This window comes from Pan troglodytes, chromosome 14 (genome assembly GCF_028858775.2).
Source record: "Pan troglodytes isolate AG18354 chromosome 14, NHGRI_mPanTro3-v2.0_pri, whole genome shotgun sequence".
NCBI lineage: Eukaryota > Metazoa > Chordata > Mammalia > Primates > Hominidae > Pan > Pan troglodytes.
In genome coordinates this window covers 69,493,940-69,518,712 of record NC_072412.2, presented here as the reverse complement: position 1 = coordinate 69,518,712, position 24,773 = coordinate 69,493,940, and the positions used below count along the sequence as shown (strand labels likewise).

At 39.6% G+C, this 24,773-nt stretch overlaps 1 long non-coding RNA gene across 1 annotated transcript; it reads right to left on the bottom strand.

The window, feature by feature from the left end:
- Positions 1 to 7,178: 7,178 nt before the first annotated feature.
- LOC112205235 (uncharacterized) lies at positions 7,179 to 23,809 on the bottom strand. Its single transcript, XR_002939098.3, has 6 exons — positions 23,541 to 23,809; positions 19,726 to 19,810; positions 19,349 to 19,476; positions 18,981 to 19,107; positions 18,368 to 18,696; positions 7,179 to 7,583 (listed from the first exon to the last, which is right to left on the bottom strand). It is a non-coding gene; the product is annotated as an uncharacterized LOC112205235 (long non-coding RNA).
- Between the last annotated feature and the right edge of the window lie 964 nt (positions 23,810 to 24,773).

The window sequence follows — 24,773 nt, the reverse complement described above, 5'->3', positions numbered from 1 at the left end:
TGATTTAGATTTTCTTGATGATGGTGATGATGAGCATTTTTTCATGTACTTGTTGGCCACTTGTCTGTTTTCCTTTAAGAAATATCTACTCATGTCCTTTTGCCCACTTATTATCATTACTACTACTACTTTGAAGTGTTTGAGTTTCTTGTATATTGTGGATATTAGTTACTTGTCTGATGAATGGTTTGCAAATATTTTCTTCCATTCAACAGGTTTTCTCTTCACTCAATTTTTTCTTTGCTTTGCAGAAGTTTTAAGTTTAATATAGTCCCATTTGTCTGTTTTTATTTTTGTTGCCTGTGCTTTTGAGGTCTTACTCATGAAATGTTTGCCCAGACCAATAACCTGAAGTGTTTGCCCTATGTTTTCTTCTAGTAGTTATATAGTTTCTGGTTTTATGCTTCAGTCTTTAATCTGTCTTGCATTCATTTTTACATATGGTGAGAGATAGGTGTCCAATTTCATCATTGTATATATGAATATCCAATGTTCCCAGTACCATTTACTGAAGACAGTGTCCTTCCCTCAATTTATGTTCTGGCATCTTTGTCGAAAATCACTGAACTCTAAACACATGGATTTATTCCAAGGATCTCTATTCTGTTCCATTGTTCTGTGTGACCTTTTTTAATGTCAATAGTATGCTGTTTTGGTTGCTATGCAATTACAATATATTTTGAGGTCAAGGAATGTGATGACTCCAGTTTTGTTCTTTTTGTTCAGGATTGTTTAGCTATTCAGGTTCTTTTTTATTGTTCTATACAAATTTTAAGATTCTTTATGCTTTTTCTGTGAAAAATAATATTGGTATTTTGATAGTGATTGCATTGAATCTGGAGATTGCTTTGAGTAGTGTGTTCATTTTAATGATATTAATTTCTTCCAATCCATGTGTATAGGATGTCTATCTTTGTGTGTGTGTGTGTGTGACCCCTTTCTTTTCTTTCATCGATGTTTTGTAGTTTTTCTTGTAGAGATCTTTCCCCTCTTTTGTTGTATTTAATCCCATTTTATTATTTTGTAGCTATTGCAAATGGGACTGCCGTTTTTATTTCTTTCTCAGTTAGTTCATAAATGCTACTGGCTGGGCATGGTTGCTCACGTCTATAATCTCAGCACTTTGGGAGGCCAAGATAGGCAGATTTCTTGAGCTCAGAAATCTAAGACCAGCGTAGGCAACATGGTGAAATCCCATCTCTACCAAAAATAGAGAAAATTAGCCAGATCTGGTGGTGCATGCCTGCAGTCCCAGCTACTCAGGATACTGAGGTGGGAAAATCACTTGAACCTGGGAGGCAGAGGTTGCAGTGAGCCAAGATTGCACCACTGCACTCCAGCCTGGGTGACAGAGCAAGACCCTGTGAAAGAAAGAAAAGAAAGAAAGAAAGAGAGAGACAGAGAGAGAGAAAGAAAGAAAGAAAGAAAGAAAGAAAGAAAGAAAGAAAGAAAGAAAGAAAGGAAAGAAAGAAAGAAAGAAAGAAAGAAAGAAAGAAAGAAAGAAAGAAAGAAAGAAAGAAGGAAAGAATGAACCACTGATTTTTGTATGTTGATTTTGTGTCCTGGAACTTTACTAAATTTATTTATCAGATCTAACAGTGTTTTAGTGAATTCTCTAGGTTTTTCTAGCTGTATGATTATATTGTCTGCAAAGAAGGGCAGTTTTACTTCCTCTTTTTCAATTTGGATGCCTGTTATTTCTTTCCTTTGCCTGATTTCTCTGGCTAGCACTTCCAGTACAACATTGAATAGAAGTGGTAAAAGTGGATATCTTTTTGTTGTTCCAGTTCTTAGAGGAAAGGATTTTAGCTTTTCCTCATTCAGTGTGATGTTAGCTGTGGATTTGTCATAGATGGCCTTTATTATGTTGAAGTACATTTCTTCTATGCCCAGTTTCTTGAGCGTTTTTATCATGAGATGTTAAATTTTATCAAATGCTTTTGCATCTCTGAGATGATTACATGGTTTTTCTTCTTCATTTTCTTGATATGATGTAACATGCTGATTGATTTACATATGTTGACTCATCCTTGCATTCCTGGGATAAATTCCAGTTGAACTTGGTGTATTATATTTTTGGTGTGTTGAAATATTTGGTTCGCTAATATTTTTGTTGAGGATTTTTGTGTTTATATTCATCAGAGATGTTGGTTCGTATTTTGTTGTTGTTGTTGCATCTTTGTTTGGTTCTAGTATCATGGTTGTATTGGCCTCAGAGAATTAGTTAAGGAGAAGTTCCTCCTCTTCAATTCTTTTGAAATAGTTTGAGGATAATTGGTATTAGATTTTCTTTGTAAGTTTGGTAGATTTCAGCAATGAAGTCATCTAGTCCTGGACATTTCTTGTTTTGGAGACTTTTTATCACCGATTGAATTCATTACTCATTATTGATATGTTCATCTCTTCTGTTTCTTGCTTATTCGGTCTTGGTAGGTTGTATGTGTCTCAGAACATACTCATTTCCTCTAGGTTTTCCAGTCAGTTAGTATATAGTTGTTCATAATAGTCTCTGTGGTATTGGTTGTAGTGTCTACTTTTTAATTTCTAATTTTATTTTGTTTATTTATTTGGGTCTTTACTTCTGGTTACTCTAGCCTAGAACCATATTAAATTTTTTATCTTTTTTACAAACTAAATTTTCATTTCATTGCTCCATTGTATTGTTTTCTTAGTTTCTATTTTGTTTAGTTCTCTGATCTTTATTACTTCTTTTCTTCTACTAATTTTTAGTTTGGTTTGTTGTTTTTATAATTCCTTTAGGCACATCACTAGATTCTTTTGAACTTTCCGCTTGTTTTGTGTAGGTGTTTATTGTTATATACTTTCCTCATAACACTGTTTTTTTCTGTATCCCATAGGTTTTGGTATGTTGTGTTTTGATTTTTGCTTTAAGATAGTTTCCTCTTTAATTTCTTAATGGACCCAGTCATCATTCAGGAGCATTTTGTTTAATTTCGTGTAACTGTTCCCAAAGTCCTTGTTACCAATTTCTAGTTTTATTCCATTGAAGTCTGAAAAGATACTTGATATGATTTCAATTTTAAAAAATTTGTCGAGGTTTATTTTGTGTCCTATCATATGGTCTAACCTAAAGAGTGATCCATGTGCTTTTAAGAACAATGTGTATTCTGTAGCTGTTAGATGAAATGTTCTGTAAATGTCTGTTAGGTCCTTTTATTTAAATGCAGCTTAAATCCAATGTTTGTTAATTTTCTGTCCAGATAACCTGTCTAATGCTAAGAGCGAGATGTTGAAGTTCCTATTATTGTGTTTTATTCTATCTCTACCTCTAAATCTAATAACATTTGCTTTATATATCTGAGTGCTCTGGTGTTGGGTGCATATATTTCTAGAATTTTTATATTTTCTTGCTGAGTTGATCCTTTTATCATTATATAATGACCTTCTTTCTCTCTTTGCACTGTTTTTGACTTATATTCTGTTTTATCTAAGTATAGCTCTTCCTGCTTTCTTTTGGTTTTTGTTTGTACTATATTTTCCATGCCTTTACTTTCAATCTGTATGACTACAGGTGAGATGAGTTCATTGTAGGCAGCATATGGTTGGATCTTGTTTCTTACACATTCAGCTAGTTTGTATATTGTAAGTGGGAATTTTAATCATTTTACATTTAAGGTTATTTTTGATATATGAAGGCTTTTTTCTGTCATATTATTATTTGATTTCTGTTTTTTTTATGATTCTTTCATTCTTTTCATTCTCTTTTATTGTTTATCTTCATGGTTTGGTGGTTTTCTGTAGTGGCAACATTTGAGTCCTTTCTCTTTTTTATTTGTGTGTTTGCTGTATCAGTGAGTTTTATATTTTCATGTGTTTTCATAATGGTAGGAAGTTTTCTTTCACTTCCAAGTATGAGTTCCTTAAACATTTCTTCTAGAACCAGTCTAGTGGTGATGAGTCCCTTCAACTTTTGCTTATCTGGAAAATATTTTATTTCTTCTTCATTTATAAAAGATAACTTAGTTGGATACAGTAGCTTTAGCTAGCAGGTTTTTTTGGTTTGGGTTTTGTTTTTTCTTTCAGCATTTTCAATATACTATTCTGTTCTCTCCTGGCCATTGAAGTTTCTGCTGAAAAGTTTACTGTTGGTCCAGTTATGGCTCTCTTATAAATGACTAGCTTCTTTTATCTTGCTTTTTCAATAATTTACTATATCTCTTTAACTTTTGACAATTTGACTATAATGTCCCATGAAGAAGATATTTTCAAATTGTATCTGTTGGAAATTTGTGAGCTGTCTGCATCTGAATGTCTAAATCTCTTGCTAGGTGTGGGAAGTTTTCAGCTATTTTGTTAAATTTGTTTTCTATCCCTTTTGTTTACTTTTCCTCTTCTATGATACTTAAAAATCTGAATATTTAGTTGCATTATGGTGTCCTATATATCACGTAGGCATTATCCATTCTTTTTCATTCTTCTTTCTTTGTTTTTCTTTGACTATTTCAGTTCCAGGATTGTTTGTGCCTTTTTAATGATTTCTGTCTCTTTGGTAAGTTTCTCATGTATGCACTGAATTGCTTTTCTGATTTATTTGTATTATTTTTCTGTGTTCTTTTGTATCTCACTGAGCTTTGTTAATATCATTTTTTTTCTGGAATTTCATAAGTTTCTTTTTCATTGGAATCTATTGCTAGAGAAACACCGTTTCCTTGAAAGGTATGATATTTCCTTAATATTTTTATGCTGTTTGTGTTCTTACACTGATTTCTGTGCTTCTAGTGTAAGGGTTGCTTCTTCCAATGTTTTGAAGTTGCTTTCATAGGGGCGGGCTTTATTCTGAAGATGTATCTATTATGTTAGTTGGTGTGTTAATCCATTTGTGTTGCTATAAAGGAATACCTGATACTGGGTAATTTATAAAGGAAAGATGTTTATTTATCTCATGGTTCTGTAGCTGTACAAGGAGCATGGCACTAGCATCTGCTTCTCGTGAGTACCTCAGGAAACTTCCAATCATGACAGAAGGCAAATGGCGGGGGGGCGGGTGTGGGAGGTGTCACATGGCAAAAAAGGGAGCAAGATAGAGCAATAGAAAGTGTGAGATATTCTTTTGAGCATCCAGCTCTTGTGTGAATAGAGTGAAAGCCCACTCATTATCTCAGAGAGGACATCAAGCCATTCATGAGGCATCTGCCCCCATGAGCCAAACACCTCCCATTAGGCACCATTTCTAACATTGAGTATTAAATTTCAACATGAGATTTAATAAGAACAAATATCCAAACTACTTCAGGTGGGTAGGGTACTTTGGCTTTGATTCTGGATGCATATAGTAATGTCGTCTCCACGTGTTTTCTTCAGCTATAAACAAGTACTACTGGTGCTGTGATTTCTTCAATGGCTTAGGGTGCAGTTTTAATGCAGGTTATTATAATCTTTTACTGGGAATTGTTATGCCAGGTGGGCCCGTAGTCAGGCCACAGTGGTTTCAGTGGCAGGTTGCTTGTCATTGGGCCCTTGAGTGGTATACACTGCCACTGGTTTTACCTGGGCAGGTGAGCTGATTCTTGGGCCACTTGCTTAAATGCTGGAAGTGGCAGCAGTGGGAGGGGTAGGTGGGTGGGTTCTTGGGACTTGTGACCCTGGGCAAAATGCATAGCATAGGCAATGGCAATAACATGGTCGGATAACCCTCTGGCTGTCAAAAGTGGTCCATATTGATTTTGGTGGTGGCTGTGTGGGCCACTCCTCAGGTCTGCAGGTGGCATGTGCAGGTGGGTTCCAGCTATTTTGGTAATGGCAGGTAGAGTGGTCCCAACCTCAGGTTCTTGTGAGGAATGCACAGGTACAAACCACATTGCCTTTGCTGGGCTATCCCCAAGTCTCAGATGGCATGCTTTGGCACTCATGGGGGCAGAGCATGGGCAGAACTGGGCCAGGTGCACCTGTCCTCAGGTCCCACATTGGCGGGTGTAGGTACTGGCTGTGGTAGACAGGTGCAGGGTTATCCCCATTCCCTCAGTGGAATACTCAGGTTGGGGTGACAGTGACTGTGCTATGGCTCTGCTATTGAGGAAGGTAAGCAACGTTCCTTCCAATGGCAGTAACCATAGGTAGGTGTCTAGGGAGCACGTACTAAGACCCCAGTTGGTGACTACAGGTGAGGTAACCTGTTCCCAGGTCCCTTGTTTATGCACAATGGCTCTGTTGCTGCAGGGGTCACTGCAAGTGGCTCACGATTCAGCCCTGGCAGCAGCAGCCAACCACAATGGTGGCTGGAGGTAGCTAATGTCAATGGGGCTCCCAGGATGTGGAGATGCAGAAATTTTTAGTCCCCAGGGCAAAATGAAGTATGGTGGGGGCTTATTTCTCAAAATGGTGCCTTGCTGTAGCTGCTTATGACTATGGAGATATGTGGGACCCAGTGTGAGCTTCCTCTTTGAAGCAATGTCATTGCATGGTTCCCATGCACCTTCCTATGTTAAGTCTCAGGGACCAGAAGAGTCAAGGGGCACTCCCATGGCAGGAATTGCAGGAGTTTTCCATGGTAACATAGACCACTGGGGTTCTCTCACTTACTGTATCCCATACTGGGGAGCCTCTCCAGGCTTCTAGGCAATCCAGGCCAGTCAGGCTGCCTCACTTCTGTCTCCTTCCTTGCTTTTGGTTTTTTACATCACTTCTCAGTTGAATCCCAGTGTCCAGTCTTAAATGAGATATTTGAATTATCTACTTGCTATTTTGTTTCTTCTTTATGGAGAAGGTAAGTACCAGAGGCCTCTAGTCAGCCATCATGAAGCCTCTCCTCCATTTGACTATTAATGTGTATGTTTTTTAACATTTAGTTTTCTAAATAAGAAGTAAACCAATGAGCCCATATAATTTCTCTGTGAGAAATACCTGTAAACTAAGGTAACTAGTGATAGAAAGTTCTACTCTATAACCTTACTTGATTAACTCATCCAAAACAAAGTTCTATTTTAAAAGTTCTTATTAATTATGACTCATTGCTATTAGCCAGTGAGGTTAATTCAGAAGACCAAGGTGTGCTACTCTAGTCACTGGAGCATACAAACTTTCTTCCAAGTAAGTGGTTCCCAAACCTGGCTGCATATTTCAATTATTTGGAGAGAATTTTAAGAATACATGCTTTGGCCTCACCTCAAAATCATGGAGGATGGGTTCTGGACATCAGTATATCTTTAAAGATTCAAAGATAATTCTAAATAATGCTGCTTTATTTAAGAACCTCTGCTACAAATAATTGAGTTAAATTTATGGGTTGAAATTCCAGGTAGGTAGAGCCAGACAATTCTGTTTTCCATAGGGTGGCTGAGAGACAATCATGTAATGTCCATACTCCAAATTCTTCGTGTAAGATGTCAACTGCATACATAATATTTTGCTGATCTCAGTCTCTACCATCACAATACATGAACACCAATCAGTCTATCTTCATAATCTTGCCAGAAACATCTGAGCCCCTATGATGCATTTATTGTGTGTTTAAGAAAAGTCTCTCTCAACCTCCAAAGTAAATTAAATAATTGCCTCTTATTTCTGTCAATTTCATCCGTTGGCAAGGCCTGTACTATTCATGAAGGAAGCACCATTCTTGATACCTGAAAAAGATGATCATAAAGGAAACTAAATGTTATTATAATGCTTTTGAATCATGTTCCTTTTAAAGTTACCAGAGTTACTTTCTGGAGCTGCTAAAATTATTCATATGTATTAAATACAAGTTCTACAATTCCTACCACCTGCACTGCTGCACCACTCAAGACATTGTTAGTGCAATTGAATAAATCATTATCTCTTTCTTAAGCTAGGATATGCAACAGTGTCAGTTCAGTTTCATTGATTACATACGTATTTAATTAAATACTAATAGGTATCAGGCTCTTTGTTAGATGCTGCTCAGTAACCCTGTTTTTGCAGAAGGCAACACATGTAGCACAGCATCTGCCTTCTGTTAGTATCACAGAAATAATCTGACAACATCACTGCCCTGCCCTGAATTCATCCCACCCAAGGAGACAGAACTCCTATTTCCACTTCTGTGACACATTCTATTATTTTGGTAGAAAGGCACCATTGGGTTGTTATTGGAGTCTTCTCACAGCTATTTAGTTTGAAAATTTTTTTTACGTTCTTTTTAACAATTCACTCTACTTATTCCCTAGAGAGTTAGAGGTGAAGAATGTGTGTGTTTGTGTGGAAAATGGGTGGGAGACTTTTATTCTAAATGACATGCACCATGGTCTGTTAAATATCTTTCATTTTCTTTCTCTTAAACTTACAGCACTGCACATAAAAAACATTCCTCACTATCTTTTCCACTTTTGGGGGGAGTTTCCTCAATCCTTCATGCAGATAGACTCCTAGAGAAATTTTATGGGCCATAGAAAAATTGAAGTTGGCTCATGATATCACACTTACTATAATTTATGAAATTATTCCATTTATCAATTTTACTCTATTTGTAATTTAAAATTTCAGTATCGTTTTCAATTTCTAACAATATACATTGGTTTTCCAAGGAGCTATTTAAAATTATTTTATAACACTATATAACTCATGTCTTAATAAATATTGATTTTCTTTAGGAAATGATGCTCAAGTTTTTGACTGATTATATTCTATCTGCAGGTCAGTCATAAGAATCTATCAGAGAGAGCTTTGGTTTCTCAGTTCATAAGCGCAACACATATAAATCATTAAAAGCAAGTGATAACTAATGAGTACATCTTATTCGATATTTTAGAAGGAGCATTTGTAATCATTACCAACTCTATATTCGTGTTATCAAATGTGGGGATGCGTTATGTATATAATCTCTACATTTATGTTGTTAAAATCTATAATAATAATAAACACTATGGACAGAGTAAAGTCTTTTATTTTGAAACCCAAGAAATGCAATGTACAAACAATAAAAGGCAGTGGGAGAGCACCAGCCTCTCTATTGACACAATCCTTTTCATTTTCTCCTAGGGTCTTGCTGATCATGGGATTGTATCAAATATTCTTAACAGCATGAAATAATCAACATCCTGAACTAGAGAAAGAGCAAGATCAGTAGGCAGAAAAATGTTATGTAACCATGAAAATAGTTATGAAATTTGATGATAATCTCTCTTTTCTTACAGTTTTATTAAATGCATATATATGTAATAATTATTAAACAGCATAATAATATAGATAACAATTTTTTTAAAAAATCCCACCCTCTACTAAACTTCCTGGATGTGATTTATGATATGTAAATGTCTTAAGTTTAAAAATACAGAAAAAATATTACCTTCAGAAAGAACAGAAATTGTAAGTAACCCTTTCATTTCCCCTTACATATAGGCATCTCAAAAATCTCACTCAAAGAAGAAGATCCTGCCATTTGCAACAACAATCACTAAGTAAATAACTCAGACAGAAAAATGAACACTGCATGATCTCACTTTTATGTAGAATCTGAAAAAGTAGAACTCATAAAGGCAGAGAGTGAAAAGGTGGTTGTCAGAGGCTGGTGGGGAAGTGGATTGGGAAAATGTTGGTAACTTTCAGTTGTAAGATAAGTAAGTTATGGGACTAACATAGAGCATGGTGAGTATAGTTGACAATATTGTATTGTTTATTTGAAATTTGATAAGGAAAATTTTAAGTATCCTACACAAACACACACACACACATGCACATGCATGCATACACACAAATGGTAACTGTGTGTGGTGATAGATGTGTTAATATATACTATACATACAATTGGTATGCAATATATATATGTATACATAATATATATACAATTTTTATGTCAACTAAATATATTTAAATAAATTAATCTTATTAAATATACAATACAAATTATAACAAACTGCACACTTCTTAAAATTTTCTCCAATTCACTTCAAACTGTTCTTTCATGAAAGCTCTTACTTCTCATTCCAATATCCTATATTATATTCTTAGCAATATTTCACATAAGTACTTTTTGGGGGAATGTACCACATAGTGATAAACACAGGTCTATTTTTATTTCACAGAGGTCTGCAGATTATCCTTGTCCATTTTTAGTTCTCAATGATAAATTATTAATTATATACATCCATTTTAATAACTATTTATTGTTAAAACAGTGTCTATCACCCAGATAGACAAATTTTTTAAAAAGAAACGCTACATGGTTTTAGTGCTAGTTAAGGTCAAGTGATAGAAATAGAAAATAAATAGTGATAAAAAATAAATGGTGATAGAAAATAAATGGTGATAAAAAATAGCGTTACCGCTTGAGTTTACATCCAAATGGTATTTAAATTACATTTTACCATTGCTTATGTCAATTTAATAATACTCTTTGCAGATAAGGTAGATTTTCACAATAATGGTCCTGACTAAATCACCCTTTGTCTGTCTACAACCCAGTAAGTTGATTGCTGCTGAGTAGCCATTTTCCCACATCTAATACCTGAACTGGCCTTGTGACTCACACAGACCAACACAAAGTCGCAAAATGATGTTGTGTAACTTTGAGGCCTTATGAGGTCTTATAGTTTCCATTCTTGCTTCCTTGCAATGATTCACCCTAAAGGTTTTCTATCAATTGCATGAGTCTGCTGAGACAGAATACTGGCACAACAAGTTAAGCAAAGTATACATATAATTCGCAGATAGGCATCAAGGATAAACAAGCCCTAGGATCCATTGCAAGCTGAACTCCAAAGTTCAGGAAAACTGCCTAGGTTAAATAGTCTCGTCTGTGCATGCCTCACAACACACTGCAGCTAAGGGACCTGAGAGCACTCCATTGTGGGTTTTACATTGGAAACGACTTGTCACACTGAGTTCAGGTTTGCAGAACATCCTGTTCTGAGAGGAATAAGGACATAGTCTGGGTTATTTCAGACATCTCCCCTTTATCTCTGGATGCTGCATTCTTGATAAATTCTGAGAACTGCAAGCAGGAGGGAGAAGAGCTGAGGAAGACTTAGAAAAAATAAAATCTCTGAGCCTCTTTGTATTCCTAGAAATAGTGATTTAAACAGGCCTTTTTCACCATAAGAATACATTTGGGGAAGAAGCATTCTTCTCTCACTTTTGTATTTGCTTTTCATGTTATGACATTTTTTGCTTGACCATACAGTCAATAATCTGTTATTAATGGAATATTTTATACTCCTAGAACTACACTTCTAAGAATTATAATCTCACAGTTGGAATTATCTTTCAGTAGAAATTTTTGATGATGGACATCATTATATTATAGTAGAAATCTCTCTTGTCATGCTCAAGAGAAAATATTGATGAGCCTGGATAGCTAACCGGGAGGAAGAAAAATATCAAAAGCATTTTCCTTCGTGGGGAGGTTTTCTGGATGATATAAATCAAGAACTCACAAGGAAGTGCCCCCTTCAAGTAAAAAATTTGATTATGAGATATTGCGACCCTGAAAACCAGCATCTGTTTTTTGATAATTTATTTTATTTTCAGAACTGTGTTTTGAGATACCATTTTTGCCTGATGCTTTATATATCCCATATGAGGAAAGATGACCTTTTCACATATTCCAGATTAGTTATAGAATACTAAAAATAATCAGTATAAATGAATGTGACAAAGTGTCATGAGTGGGAAGAAATACTTTCATAATACTTTATGGGTTAAGTTCAGGTAAAGTAAATGTAAAACTTCGAATTTAAAGTTTCTTCATTAGCAAAGTTTTGGAAAGACATAGACATGATCTCAGACAATAATATAATAAACGCATAAAATTAAAATGATTATTTAGAAATAAAACCTTAAGAGTAAAATATAGTAGTACAAAATATTAAGTTCAGTGTGGATTTTAAAGCTACATTAAAATCTGCCAGGGAAACAAAACTAAACTATGGAGTGCTTTCTCATCCTTGCGCTGGATTATCTTCACATTAAATAAGGAGTAAGTATTTATATTCTCAGATTCTATAATAAATATTGGCATGACATGTAAGACATGAAGTCAGAGCATTTATTTATAAATATCTTGATAAATATCATTCTCATGTCTAATCTTTTCATTGTAATACACAATAGAACCGACTTTCTCCTTCCTGAATTTTCACAGTATGTAAATGATGCAATTATCACTTCAGGCAGACATCGCTTTTTTTTTTTTTTAAATTATGTCATGGCAAAAGCAGAATAAAGCCAAAGCTTCAAAAAGTTTAATAGTTAGCCATCTATAAGAAGTGGCACCTCTTAAATAAGCAAGTCACCAAAAAAAACACCTGTGTAAGAAATGTCGGAATGAAATACAGTAAATCCGAATTTGTACTGAGAATCTTTATCAGAGTGCATAAGTCTTTTCACATGTGGCCTGTTATCCTAGTGTTAAGATCATAGGGGAAATAATTGCTAAAGGGTGCATCCAGCTGAGTCTCTATTTTATCTCTGTATTTATGAGAAAGAAGATAAAAGGCAGTGCTCAATCTAGCAAGATCAGAGTTTACGGCTCCTGTTGGATGTTAGTTTTGAACTTGGGTAATACAGGTTGCTTTTCCTAATGAAGTGATAAAATGTGAAGATGAACAATTTAAACCTTCTCTAATAAAAAAAAATCAGTGGAATATAAAGGCATCACAATTAATTAGTCTCTTTTTAAATTTTCCTCTTTGATTTACTTTCAGGTTATTATAATATGAAACTCGAGTCTATGTTTAGAACATTTAAATCTAATGAAGATCAAGGTAATTAAAACAATTGAATATAACAGCAGAAACTCAGGCTGTGAAAACACCTTTAATGGAATCATTCGATTAACCTGATTCAGTAATATCATTCAAAACAAGAGTTTACTCAGAAAACATTAGGTGCTTGACAGGATATGCCATTCTCTGTTTTGGCAGAGGTAATGTCAAACTTGGTATATATAAGGACAGATAGTAAGAAATCAGAATGCGTACCTATATTACACTTTTAAAAATGTTTCAAGAAACTTATCTTCCGTTATACTTTGTTAAATGGACTCCTGCATAGAAAAAAAAAGTAAATATGTTCTTTATATTTATGTATTCATTTACTTATAGCCTTCTCTTATATGGGAATATTCTAAGGAAGCTAAATGTTACATTAATGTGCATATATTTCATATTTTAAATAAATGATGTTATTCCAAATTTTCTATGATATCTCGAAAATTAAAGATTATTCGTTGCTATTTTAATGACTATTCATTATTCTTGATTATTAATGATTATACACCAATAGAGTACAGATCAATATTTTAACTTTCACATACATTGATAGGCAAAATGCAATAGGGAATGTAATATAAATAGTACTACCTTTGCTAGATGAAGTTTACACTATCCCACTGTGTTGAAATGTAAATGTTTAAAATGTAATTATTTGAAAGTGTTATATGAAAGATTTACATGTGGCTTAATCTATATTGATGGGCCATTATTGACATTAAAGTAAATTCAATAGGTTGTTTATATGAATGGTTTGACAATTATATCAACTCTCCTAAAACTACAAGAAATATTTTCTTTTGTGTTGGAGATAAAAAATCTAAAATTTTATCTAAATTTTACTGAAAAATGTAGAGTTTCTACTAGCATGTGAATCCATCAATGACCACAATACTCAAAGGGGATCTTTATAGAGTATTAACTGTCAACTATATTTTAATCAGTGTAGCATAACATCTTGACAAGGTCAATAAAAATGACTTTCAAAGTGTTTAGAATTGACGGCATATGCAACAGTAATTAATTCTGGACAATTTTATGTTTTAGAGAGAACCTTGGATGATAGGAACATTACAGACTTTAGAAAAAAAATTTAAAAAGGAGATTCTCATCCCAGCTGAGCTCTCAGCTAGGAGTGAGTGCTATGGGATACTGACCTAACTTCATTGTCTCAGTTTCTTATGTGTAAAATAGTAATAAATGGGCATTACTATCCTTGGTTGCTAGCAACATTTAACATACTGATTCTTATTTAGAATATTTTGAATAGGAAATAAAATAGCAATTTACCTATTTTCTTTCTGTCTTCTTTTAAATAACTTAGCTTTTCTTAAATTTTTGTTGTAATTGAAAGGCAAGAGATAAAACAATCAAGCATAAAAACATTCACTATTTTACTTATATCAATATAATATCACATTTGTAAAGTTGGTAAAATGAAAGAATTTTAAGTCATCCTAAAGTGTATAATTGTCATTGTTAGCCAAAGCATCTAAAGAAGAAGCTTAACTTGGAAACTAAGTGTCACTGTTAATGTGCCATCAAGTTCATGTTTATTGTATCATAGATATCTAGGAGACTTGAGAAGGATGCTTACATACACTCACACAAACATATTCTCTATCTTTTGCTTAATTTTTTGTGATGCTTACTTTCCTGAATTTTCAGTCTGTAAGTAAAGCCATTGCATATATGCTAATGTCCACGAAGTGTAGGGGTGTACTAAAATTGAGTATGTATAAGCAGGTTTCAGAGGCCTCATGAACAGGTGACACATGCTAATACTACTAAAACTTCTATTTTGTCCTTGAATCCCATTTATATCAGTTTGTAACTTATAAAAATCATAAGGTGTTTGTTTCACTTATTTTCTTTCTCTTTGTCCTTTTCTTCCTGCATGCATGCTTGCTTGCACACAGTCATTTTGATAGAAGATAGTCACTAGTAATTGATTAACTTCATATTCTAACCCCCAAGTGTTGCCTACAAGATTAATGAGATTGTTTTTGTTTTAAAGAACAATAATCTTAGGTTATGCAGACCTCCTTGATGGCATCCAGAAGTCTGATCAGAGGAGGGATGGACACAGCTTTGACCAGGAGATCTCACCTCCCGCATACCGACCTTACTCATAAAAGCTTCTGGTTATGTTCAAAGGCAAGTCGGATTTGAAAATTTGCCTCTCGCACTCTCTCATTTTGGCCAAATCAAATAATGCCTTTCTCTCTTCCTAAGCGCTGATGTATCAGTGTTTGGCTTATTGTGCATTGGGTACTCACACTCAAATTTGGGGGTTTTGTAACAATTTCAGTCTTCTGCAATCAATTGAAATAAGTTTTCTCCTTTGATTTCTGTTTGTTCTTTCACTCACCCGCAATGATTCTACCAGAAATGTTTTAATCAGTAAAGATATAGCTCGAATTTTTATACTTAACTCAATTTACATGTCAAAATAAAAAATGAAAACAATAAAAAAAACTATGCATGCCTCTCCATCTACACATTAATGGCAAAAGTGCAAGATATAGAAAGCATGGCTTGAGTGCTGTGTGTGTACTGATTATTTCATACATATGTACTCTTTAGACTTTATCTATGTAGAGAAATAAATTCTAAGATTACTGCTCTTTCTCAAATAGTAAAAAGCTCAAGAACTGCTAATCACAGGAATAAAAAAATTCCTATATAATATTTCATTAGTGATATTTTCAGCCCGAGTGCTTCTATTACCTATATTTTTTGGTAAGTATACTTTTATATAGTTATTTACGGAATATCTGATTTACTATAATAATAAATTTGTGTTAACAAAAACTTTAAATATTGAATGCATTAAATAAAATCTAGTTACTTGTCTAGGAAATTTTCAAAGCAAAACTTACTCAAATATTAGTTGACATTGTGAAAATAGTTCTGAACATAATGTCTCAGACATAACATAAAACTTTTTAAATGAAAGCGAGAATTTATGTCTAACATGTAAAATAAATTGTGTCAGTATTAGAATAGTATTTTGACCTTGAACAGAAATATATCTGTAATAATCATCACTGTTGCCAAAATGAGAGAAAATAACACTATATAAATACTTAATCAAACAGTGCTTTATCTTTTCATCTAATAATATAGATATACCCCTAAAATTTACCATTCTAAGAATGTGTACATGATGTATTACTAGCCATATAAAAATAATTGTGGTGGGCATTTTTGAGGGGTCGTTTTAGAACTTTTCAAAATTCCCCTGAGAATATTTTGTTAGAATAGGTGCCATATATTTTTAGAATCTTGATTTGGGAGCTATTTCAATATAAGTATTTCTAGTTATTTAAAACGAATAATTTTAAAAAGAACAGCAGTAAGGCAAGAAATAAAAGGTTAAAAACTTTTAGATTTTTATTTAAGACAGTTAATGTACATTACAGTCACATAGCACGTAATGAAGTTTCAGTCAATAATCCACTGCATATAGGATGGTGGTTCCATAAGATTGTAATGGAGCTGTAAAATTTCTGCCCTCTAGTGATGCTGTAGCCATCACAACTTCATAGGACAACACATTACTTACATGTTTGTGGTGATGCTGGTGTAAATGAACCTACCTTCATAAATGTATAGCACATATAATTATGTATAGTATGTAATACTTAATAATGATTATAAACTACCATGTTACTGGTTTATGTATTTACTCTACTATACTTTTATAGTTATTTTAGGTATTCCTTCTACTTAAAAAATAAAAATAAAGTTAAGTGTAAAAGATCCTCAGGCTGGTTCCTTAGGGAGATATTCCAGAATAAAGCATTGTTATCATAGGAGATGACAGCTCCACACATGTTGTCCAACATGACCTTTCAGTGGGCAAGATGTGGAGGTTGAAGACAATGATATTGATGATCCTGATTCTGTGTAGGCCCAGGCTAACATGTGTGTTTGTGTTTTCATTTTTAACAAAATGTTTTAAAAGTAAAGAAAATAACAATTAAAATTGAGGCGGGTGGATCATCTGAGGTCAGGAGTTTGAGAGCAGCCTGGCCAACATGGCAAAACCTCGTCTCTACTAAAAATACAAAAAAAAAAAAAAAAAATTAGCCAGGTGTGGTGGCATGCACCTATAGTCCCAGCTACTCATGAGACTGAGGCAAGAGAATCGCTTCAATCCAGGAGGCTGAGGTTGCAGTGAGCCGAGGTCCACCATTGCACTCCAGCCTGGCTAACGAGCTAAACTACATCAAAAAAAAAAAAAAAAAAAGAAAGAAGGAAGGAAGGAAAGAAGGAAGGCAGGAAAAAGAGAAGGAAAAAACAGAAAAAAACTTATAGAACAAGGCTCTAACGAAAAAAATGCATTGTTAGCATGCCACTCCCACATAGAAAGACAAACTAATGTGTAGAGTCTCACACTATGAACTTTTTTCCAAAAAGAGATTCAGGAACTTAGAAAAACTAAAAGAAACCCCAGACTCTTTGGAAAAAAAAAAAAAAAATCAGGCTGCATGCATGCTATACTGTGAGCCTGGTGGAAAACTGTAAGTTCCCAGAATCTGAGAGGGAGATGAACTACCTCCAGGATATATACTTCCAGCAGGGAACCTGGCAACCCAGGCCACGAGGGAAGGCCTTAACCCTACCCAGCTCTGGAACTGATTTAGGAAGCAATGGGGAATATAAAAGTAGGTACAGCTACTGGAAGAGCCTTGCGTGCATTCCCAGTCTCCAGTGTAGTTGGAGGGAGACCGTTTCTGACTCTACCTCATAGGAGATCTCAAGGAAGTCTGCCAGCTAAATAAGGCAGTGGTAACAGCTTAAGAGAAGCTCCCAGCTAAAATTCACAATATAATTGAGTGGTCATGAACTCCCTTGGCCAGAACCAGGAGGTGAGTGGGAAGTCTGTTGCAGCTACTGTGATGGAGCTGGGTGCCATTGCTTAACAGTTGGTCAAGGAGGAGCATGATCTGAAAGTCAGGCTTATGGCCTGGGACAGTTTTGATTTCTAAGTGCAGAATGCCTGGAATTTAGCTAGCTGTATCTAGCAGAACACTACAGGGGTGAGACCTGCCTTGCCAACTACATGAGAGCTGGGTGAGGCTTACTGTTGTCTGCTACTCCACACTCCCTATGTAAACTGTGCAACAAAGGCAGCCTTGCTTCCCCCTAGAACATTATCCCAGCAGCCAGAGAATCATCAACAAATCCCCACAGGGGCTATTGCTTGTCCCATGCATGGAAAGACAGAATACGGACCTATCTGATCCAGCCCCCACCTGGCTTTGCCCCTGAGCCTGCCCTGGTAGTTTACCACAACAGACAGAAACTTTTGGGAGCTCTATGTCCCTGGTCATTCCTTGAGAATCCAGAATAACTCCCTAGGTAACATAAGGCAAACACAAATCCCACTGTTACCATCATAACTGACACTTTTTTGCAACTGTCATCTTCTGGCTGGAGGTCAGCTGGCACAGTTCATTATGTCATCTCCAGGCAGATTAATGCAGTGCTCAAGAAGGAGAAAATTTGTGCATAACCTCAGCTATCATCATTGCCTTCAACACCCTGGCTAACCAGGAGGTCCTGAGTCTTTCCACATGACCAGTTAATTCCTACTACAACCAGCATTGGAGAAATCCAACACACTAAGGCTATTTATAACCAAGGAATCTCACAGGGTCTATGTCACTAACCTGTCACCTCCATCAGAGCTGGTGTTGGTACCCACTGCTGTGGGTACCTGCAGCTCTATCCAAATAGTCAGGCAGCCCTGATACTTGTGAGACGTCTGGGAGAAGGGGACTTCTTTTCCCACTCATTCATCACTACAGACACAGCTGGGAATTCTCTCATGGGACCCCAGCATGGGTGTAACTATAAACAGACTTGAGGACAGGTAACATCACTGGATCCCTTGCAGACATTCCGAAGCACCCACATGAAGTGTGGCAGCCCCACTGTACGGCTAGACCCAGAGGAGCAGCAGCATACACGGTAGAATAGCTCTCAGGGCTTTCTCCTCCTAAGAGAAAGAAGAATGCACCACATCAAAGGAACATTCCATGGGACAAAACAATCCAGATGGCAGGCTTTGAGTCCCAAAATTTTTCTGCCGGTGGGAAGTTTCTTTTAGTAGAGGCATAGGTGCAGTGCTGGGCTCAGCGGGGAATACCTGCAGCTCTATCCAAATACTCAGGCAGCCCTGATACTTGTGAGAGGTCTGGGAGAAGGGGACTTCTTTTCCCACTCATTCATCACTACAGACACAGCTGGGACTTCTCTCATGGGACATCAGCATGGGTGTACCTGTAAACGGTCTTTCTGGAACACTTCAGGGCAACTGCATCACCACCAAAGGAGTGCTCTTCAGGTTCAGGCTTGCATGAGGGGTAAGGTAACAATTCCTCTCTATTTGAATGTCCTCTCGATATTCCTACAGATGATAAGAGGTGCCTGTCTGATCTGAACAGCCAGAATACTGGGCCAAGAGAATGACTGTGATATGGTTTGGCTCTGTATCCCCATCCAAATCTCATTTCAAATTGTAATCTTCACATGCTGGGGAGGGCCCCGGTGAGAAGTGATTGAATCATACAGGAGGACTTCCCCCTTGGTGGTCTCCTGACAGTGAGTGAGTTCTCATGAGATCTGGTTTGAAAGTGTGTGACACTTACCCCTTTGTGCTCTCTCTCTCTCTGTGTCTTTCTCCTGCTGCCATTGTGAAGAAGGTCCTTGCATCTCTTCCACCTTCTGCCATGATTTTAAGTTTCCTGAGGCCTCACAGTCATGCTTCCTGTTAAGCCTGTGGAACTGTGAGTCAATTAAACCTTTTTTCTTCATGAATTACCCAGTCTCAGGTAGTTCTTTATAGCAGTGTAAGGATGGATTAATACAACTGTAAGATGTATCACTTTCCTGCTGGCCTGGCAGGAGAGTTGAGGTGGCTCCCACTCTTCCCTCTGATAAGACCTCAACGTGTTACATTGGGAGATCCCTCAGTCACCCTCAAGGCTGTGACCTCTGTCTATCATTGCATATTGCATTTACCCACCTGCTTTAGTGACAACTTGTTTCTACCCAGGGACACCTTCCCTACTGGACTGCAGCTTGAACGATTCAACCTAATAAATAAAATACTGTGGAAAAATAAATAAAGTGAAAACCACAAGGGAATGAGATAGGCTTCAACAGACCTCTGCCATTCTAGCTTCATTGGAGACAGTAAACTTGCTCATACACCATCATCTGAGGAATCCACATACACAGGCCCTCTATAACCAAGGAGCTGATACAGTCTTCACCCCTGAAAACATCAATAGCTGAATTACACCACAATTAACTATAAACATGGAAGTCACATCCTTAAGGGGAAAAAAGAAATTAAAAAAAAAACACAGTCAATTCAAAAATAATTTGAAGAAATAGTCTACCCAAATGAGGAGCCAGAAAAATAATTCTGGCAATATGACAGTATGTATGTAACACCTCCAAAAGATCACATTACCTCTCAAGCTATGAATCTATATCATTGCGAAATCTTTGACATACCAGATAAAGAATGCAAAAGGTTGATTATTAAACTACTCTATGAGATAAAAGAGAAAGGTGTACACCAACATGAAGAAATTAAAAATAATAATTCAGAATATGAATGAAAACTTCCTAAAGAGTTAGATATTTTAACAATATCAGAACTTATGGAAATGAAAGACACATTTAGGGAATTACAGAATGCAGTGAAAAATTCCAACAATAGACTAGATCAAGTTAAATAAAGAATTTCAGAGCTCAAAGACAAGGCTTTGGAATTAACCCATCAGAAGAAAATAAAGAAAAAAGAATATAAAGAAATGCACAGTCTCCAAGAAATAGGGGATTAGTAAAATGGCCACATCTAAGAATAACTCATATTCCTGAGGGAAAAAAGAAGGCAAAAAGTTGGAAAAATTTATTTGGGGGAATAATTGAAAAAACTTCTGTGGCCTTGCTAGAGATTTAGATATTCAGATACAAAAAGCTCCAAGAACTTTTGGGAGATTTAATGCAAAAAGACATTGCCAAGGCATGTAGTTATCAGGATGTCTGAAGTCAACCTGGAAAAAAAAAATCTTTTTTTAATCAAGGTTTCAGAAATTGAATATAATATATAATAGTAAAATCATTTTATACAAGAGCAATGAACAATATGAAATTGAATTTTTTCAAATGGTACTTATAATAGCAAAAAATACAAAATACCTCCAGATAAATCTGATAAAATATGTGAAAGTTTCACACAGCTAAAATTATAAAACACTATTAAAAATTAATGATTACCTAAATAAATAAAGATACTTTTTCTGGTAATACAATAGAATGATATTTTTATTTTTGTTTTTGTTTTCAATTTTACCTTAAGTTCTGGGATACATGTGCAGATCATGCAGGTTTGTAACATAGGTATACATGTGCCATGGTGGTTTGCTGTACCCATTAACCCGGCATCTAGGTTTTAAGCCCCACATGCATTAGGTATTTGTCCTAATGCTATCCCTCCCCTTGACTCCCATCCCCCAAAAGGCCCCAGTGTGTGATGTTTCCCTCCCTGTGTTCATGTGTTCTCACTGTTCAATGTCCACTTATGAGTGAGAACACGTTGTGTTTGGTTTTCTGTTCCTGTGTTAGCTTGCTGAAAATGATGGTTTCCAGCTTCATCCATGTCCTTGCAAAGGACATGAACCCACCCTTTTTATGGCTGCATAGTATTCCATGATGTATATGCACCACATTTTCTTTATCCAGTGTATCATTGATGGGCATTTGAGTTGGCTCCAAGTCTTTGCTATTGTGAACAGTCCTGCAATAAGCATACATGTGCATGTATCTTTATAGTAGAATAATTCGTAATCCTTTGGATATATACGAAGTAATGGGATTACTGGATCACATGGTATTTCTTGTTCTAGATCCTTGAGGATTCGCCACACTGTCTTCCACAATGGTTGAACTAATTTACACTCCCACCAACAATGTGAAAGCATTCCTGTTTCTCCACATCCTCTCCAGCATCTGCTGTTTACTGACTTTTTAATGATTGCCATTCTAACTGGTGTTAGGAGCCAGCCCCTCCTAACCAGCGCGCCTATGCATCACACCCCTGCGATGGGGGTCCTAAGAGCCAGGGGGGGGAAGAGGGGCTGGCTCTTACTCCCCGAATCGCGGGGGGCGCCTCACCCCCCTGCAATGGGGTTCCTAAGAGCCAGGGGGGAAAGAGGGGCTGGCTCTCAGTCCCCGCCTCTCGGGGGGTGCCTCCCCACCCTGCGATTGGGGTCCCGAGTGTCGGGGGGGAAGAGGGGCTGGATCTCAGTCCTGGGCACGCGGGGGCTGCCTCCCCCCACTGCGATGGGGGTCCTAAGAGCCAGGGGGGAAGAGGGGCTGGCTCTTACTCCCCGCATCGTGTGGGATGCATCGCCCCCCTGCGATGGGGGTCCTAAGAGCCAGGGGGGAAAGAGGGGCTGGCTCTCAGTCCCCGCATGGCAGCGGACGCATCACATCCCTGCGATGGGGGTCCTAAGAGCCAGGGGGAGAAGAGGGGCTGGCTCTTACTCCCCGAATCGCGGGGAGCGCCTCGCCCCCCTGCGATGGGGGTCCTAAGAGCCAGGGGGGAAAGAGGGGCTGGCTCTCAGTGCCCGCCTCTCGGGGGGTGCCTCCCCACCCTGAGATGGGGGTCCCGAGTGTCAGGGGGGAAGAGGGGCTGGATCTCAGTCCTCGGCGCGCGGGGGCTGCCTCCCCCCACTGCGATAGGGGTCTTAAGAGCCAGGGGGGAAGAGGGGCTGGCTCTTACTCCCCGCATCGCGGGGGGCGCCTCGCCCCCCTGTGATGGGGGTCCTAAGAGCCAGGGGGGGAGGAGGGGTTGACTCTTACTCCCCGCATCGCGGGGGGCGCCTCGCCCCCCTGCGATGGGGGTCCTAAGAGCCAGGGGGGAGGAGGGGCTGGCTCTTACTCCCCGCATCGCGGGGGGCGCCTCGCCCCCCTGTGATGGGGGTCCTAAGAGCCAGGGGGGGAAGAGGGGCTGGCTGTTACTCCCCGCATCGCGTGGGGCACCTCGTCCCCCTGCGATGGGGATCCTAAGAGACAGGGGGGAAAGAGAGGCTGGCTCTCAGTCCCCGCCTCTCGGGGGGTGCCTCCCCACCCTGCGATGGGGGTCCCGAGTGTCGGGGGTGGGGAAGAGGGGCTGGATCTCAGTCCTGGGCGCGCGGGGGCTGCCTCCCCCCACTGCGATGGGGGTCCTAAGAGCCAGGGGGGAAGAGGGGCTGGCTCTTACTCCCCGCATCGCGGGGGGCGCCTCGCCCCCCTTCCAAGGGGGTCCTAAGAGCAAGGGGGGGGAAGAGGGGCTGGCTCTTACTCCCCGCATCGCGCGGGGCCCCTCGCCCCCCTGCAATGGGGGTCCTACGAGCCAGGGGGGGAAGAGGGGCTGGGTCTTACTCCCCGCATCGCGTGGGATGCATCGCCCCCCTGCGATGCGGGTCCTAAGAGCCAGGGGGGGGAAGAGGGGCTGGCTCTTACTCCCGGACTCGCGGGGGGCGCCTCGCCCCCCTGCCATGGGGGTCCTAAGAGCCAGGGGGGAAAGAGGGGCTGGCTGTCAGTGCCCGCCTCTCGGGGGGTGCCTCCCCACCCTGCGATGGGGGTCCTGAGTGTCCGGGGGGAAGAGTGGCTGGATCTCAGTCTCGGCGCGCGGGGGCTGCCTCCCCCCACTGCGATAGGGGTCCTAAGAGCCAGGGGTGAAGAGGGGCTGGCTCTTACTCCCCGCATCGCGGGGGGCGCCTCGCCCCCCTGTGATGGGGGTCCTAAGAGCCAGGGGGGAAGAGGGGCTGGCTCAGTCCCTACCTCGCGGGGGGTGCCTCCTGCCTCTGCGATGGTGGTCCTAAGAGCCAGGGGGGAAAGAGTGGCCGGCACTCAGTCCCCGCCTCGTGGGGGGTGCCTCCCCTCCTGCGACGGGGGTCCTAAGAGCCAGGGGGGGGAAGAGGGGCTGGCTCTCACTACCCTCCTCGCGGTGGGTGCCTCCCCGCCTGCGATTGGGGTCCTAAGAGCCAGGAGGGAAAGAGGGGCTACCTCTGAGTCCCCGCCTCGCGGGGGGTGCCTCCCCACCCTGCGATGGGGGTCCCAACTGTCAGGGGGGAAAGAGGGGGTGGCTCTCACTCCTCGGCTCGCGGGGGCTGTCTCCCCTCACTGCGATGGAGGTCCTAACAGCCAGGGGGGAAGAGGGGCTGCTTCTCAGTCCCTGCCTTGGGGGGGGCGGGTGCCTACCCTTCTGCGATGGGGATCCTAAGAGCCAGCGGGGTAAGAGGTGCTGGCTCTCAGTTCCCACCTCGCGGGGGGTGCCTCCCCCCCTTCGATGCGTGTCCTAAGAGCCATGGGGGGAAAAGGGGCTGGCTGTCAGTCCCCACTTCGTGGGGTGTGCCTCCCGCCCCTGCGATAGTGGTCCAAAGAGTCTGGGGGGAAAGAGGGGCTGGCTCTCAGTCCTCGCCTCGGGGGGGTTGCTTCCCCGAGGTGCGATGGGGGTCCTAAGAGCCAGGGGGTGAAGAGGGGCTGGCTCTTTTTTTCCCTTCGTCACGGGGGTTGCCTCCCCCCCGCCTGCGATGGGGTTCCCAAGAACCAAGGGGGGAAGAGGGACTGGCTCTCAGTCTCCGCCTCACGGGGGTGCCTCCACCCCCTGAGATTCGGGTCCCAAGAGCCAGGGGGGAAGAGGGGCTGCCTGTCAGTCCCCGCCTCGTGGGAGGTGCCTCCCCCCCCTGCGATGGGGGTCCTGAGAGGCAAGGGGGTAAGAAGGGCTGACTCTCAGCCACCGCAAAATGGGCGGCCTTTATGTTCAGTTTTTGTCCAAGAGTCAGCTTATTTGCGTCTTCTAGTAGCAGGGTAGTTGCTGCCACTGCCCTCAAACAGGGGGGCCATCCTGTAGAAAACCTGTCTAGTTGTTTAGAGACGTAGGCCACCAGCCTCAGCCAGGGCTCCACACTTTGGGTTAAATGTCCAGCTGCCATCTGTTTTCTCTCTGATGCATTCAATGGAAAAGGCTTTGTCAGATCGGTTATCCCAGGGCTGGGGCTGCCAGAAGTTTTT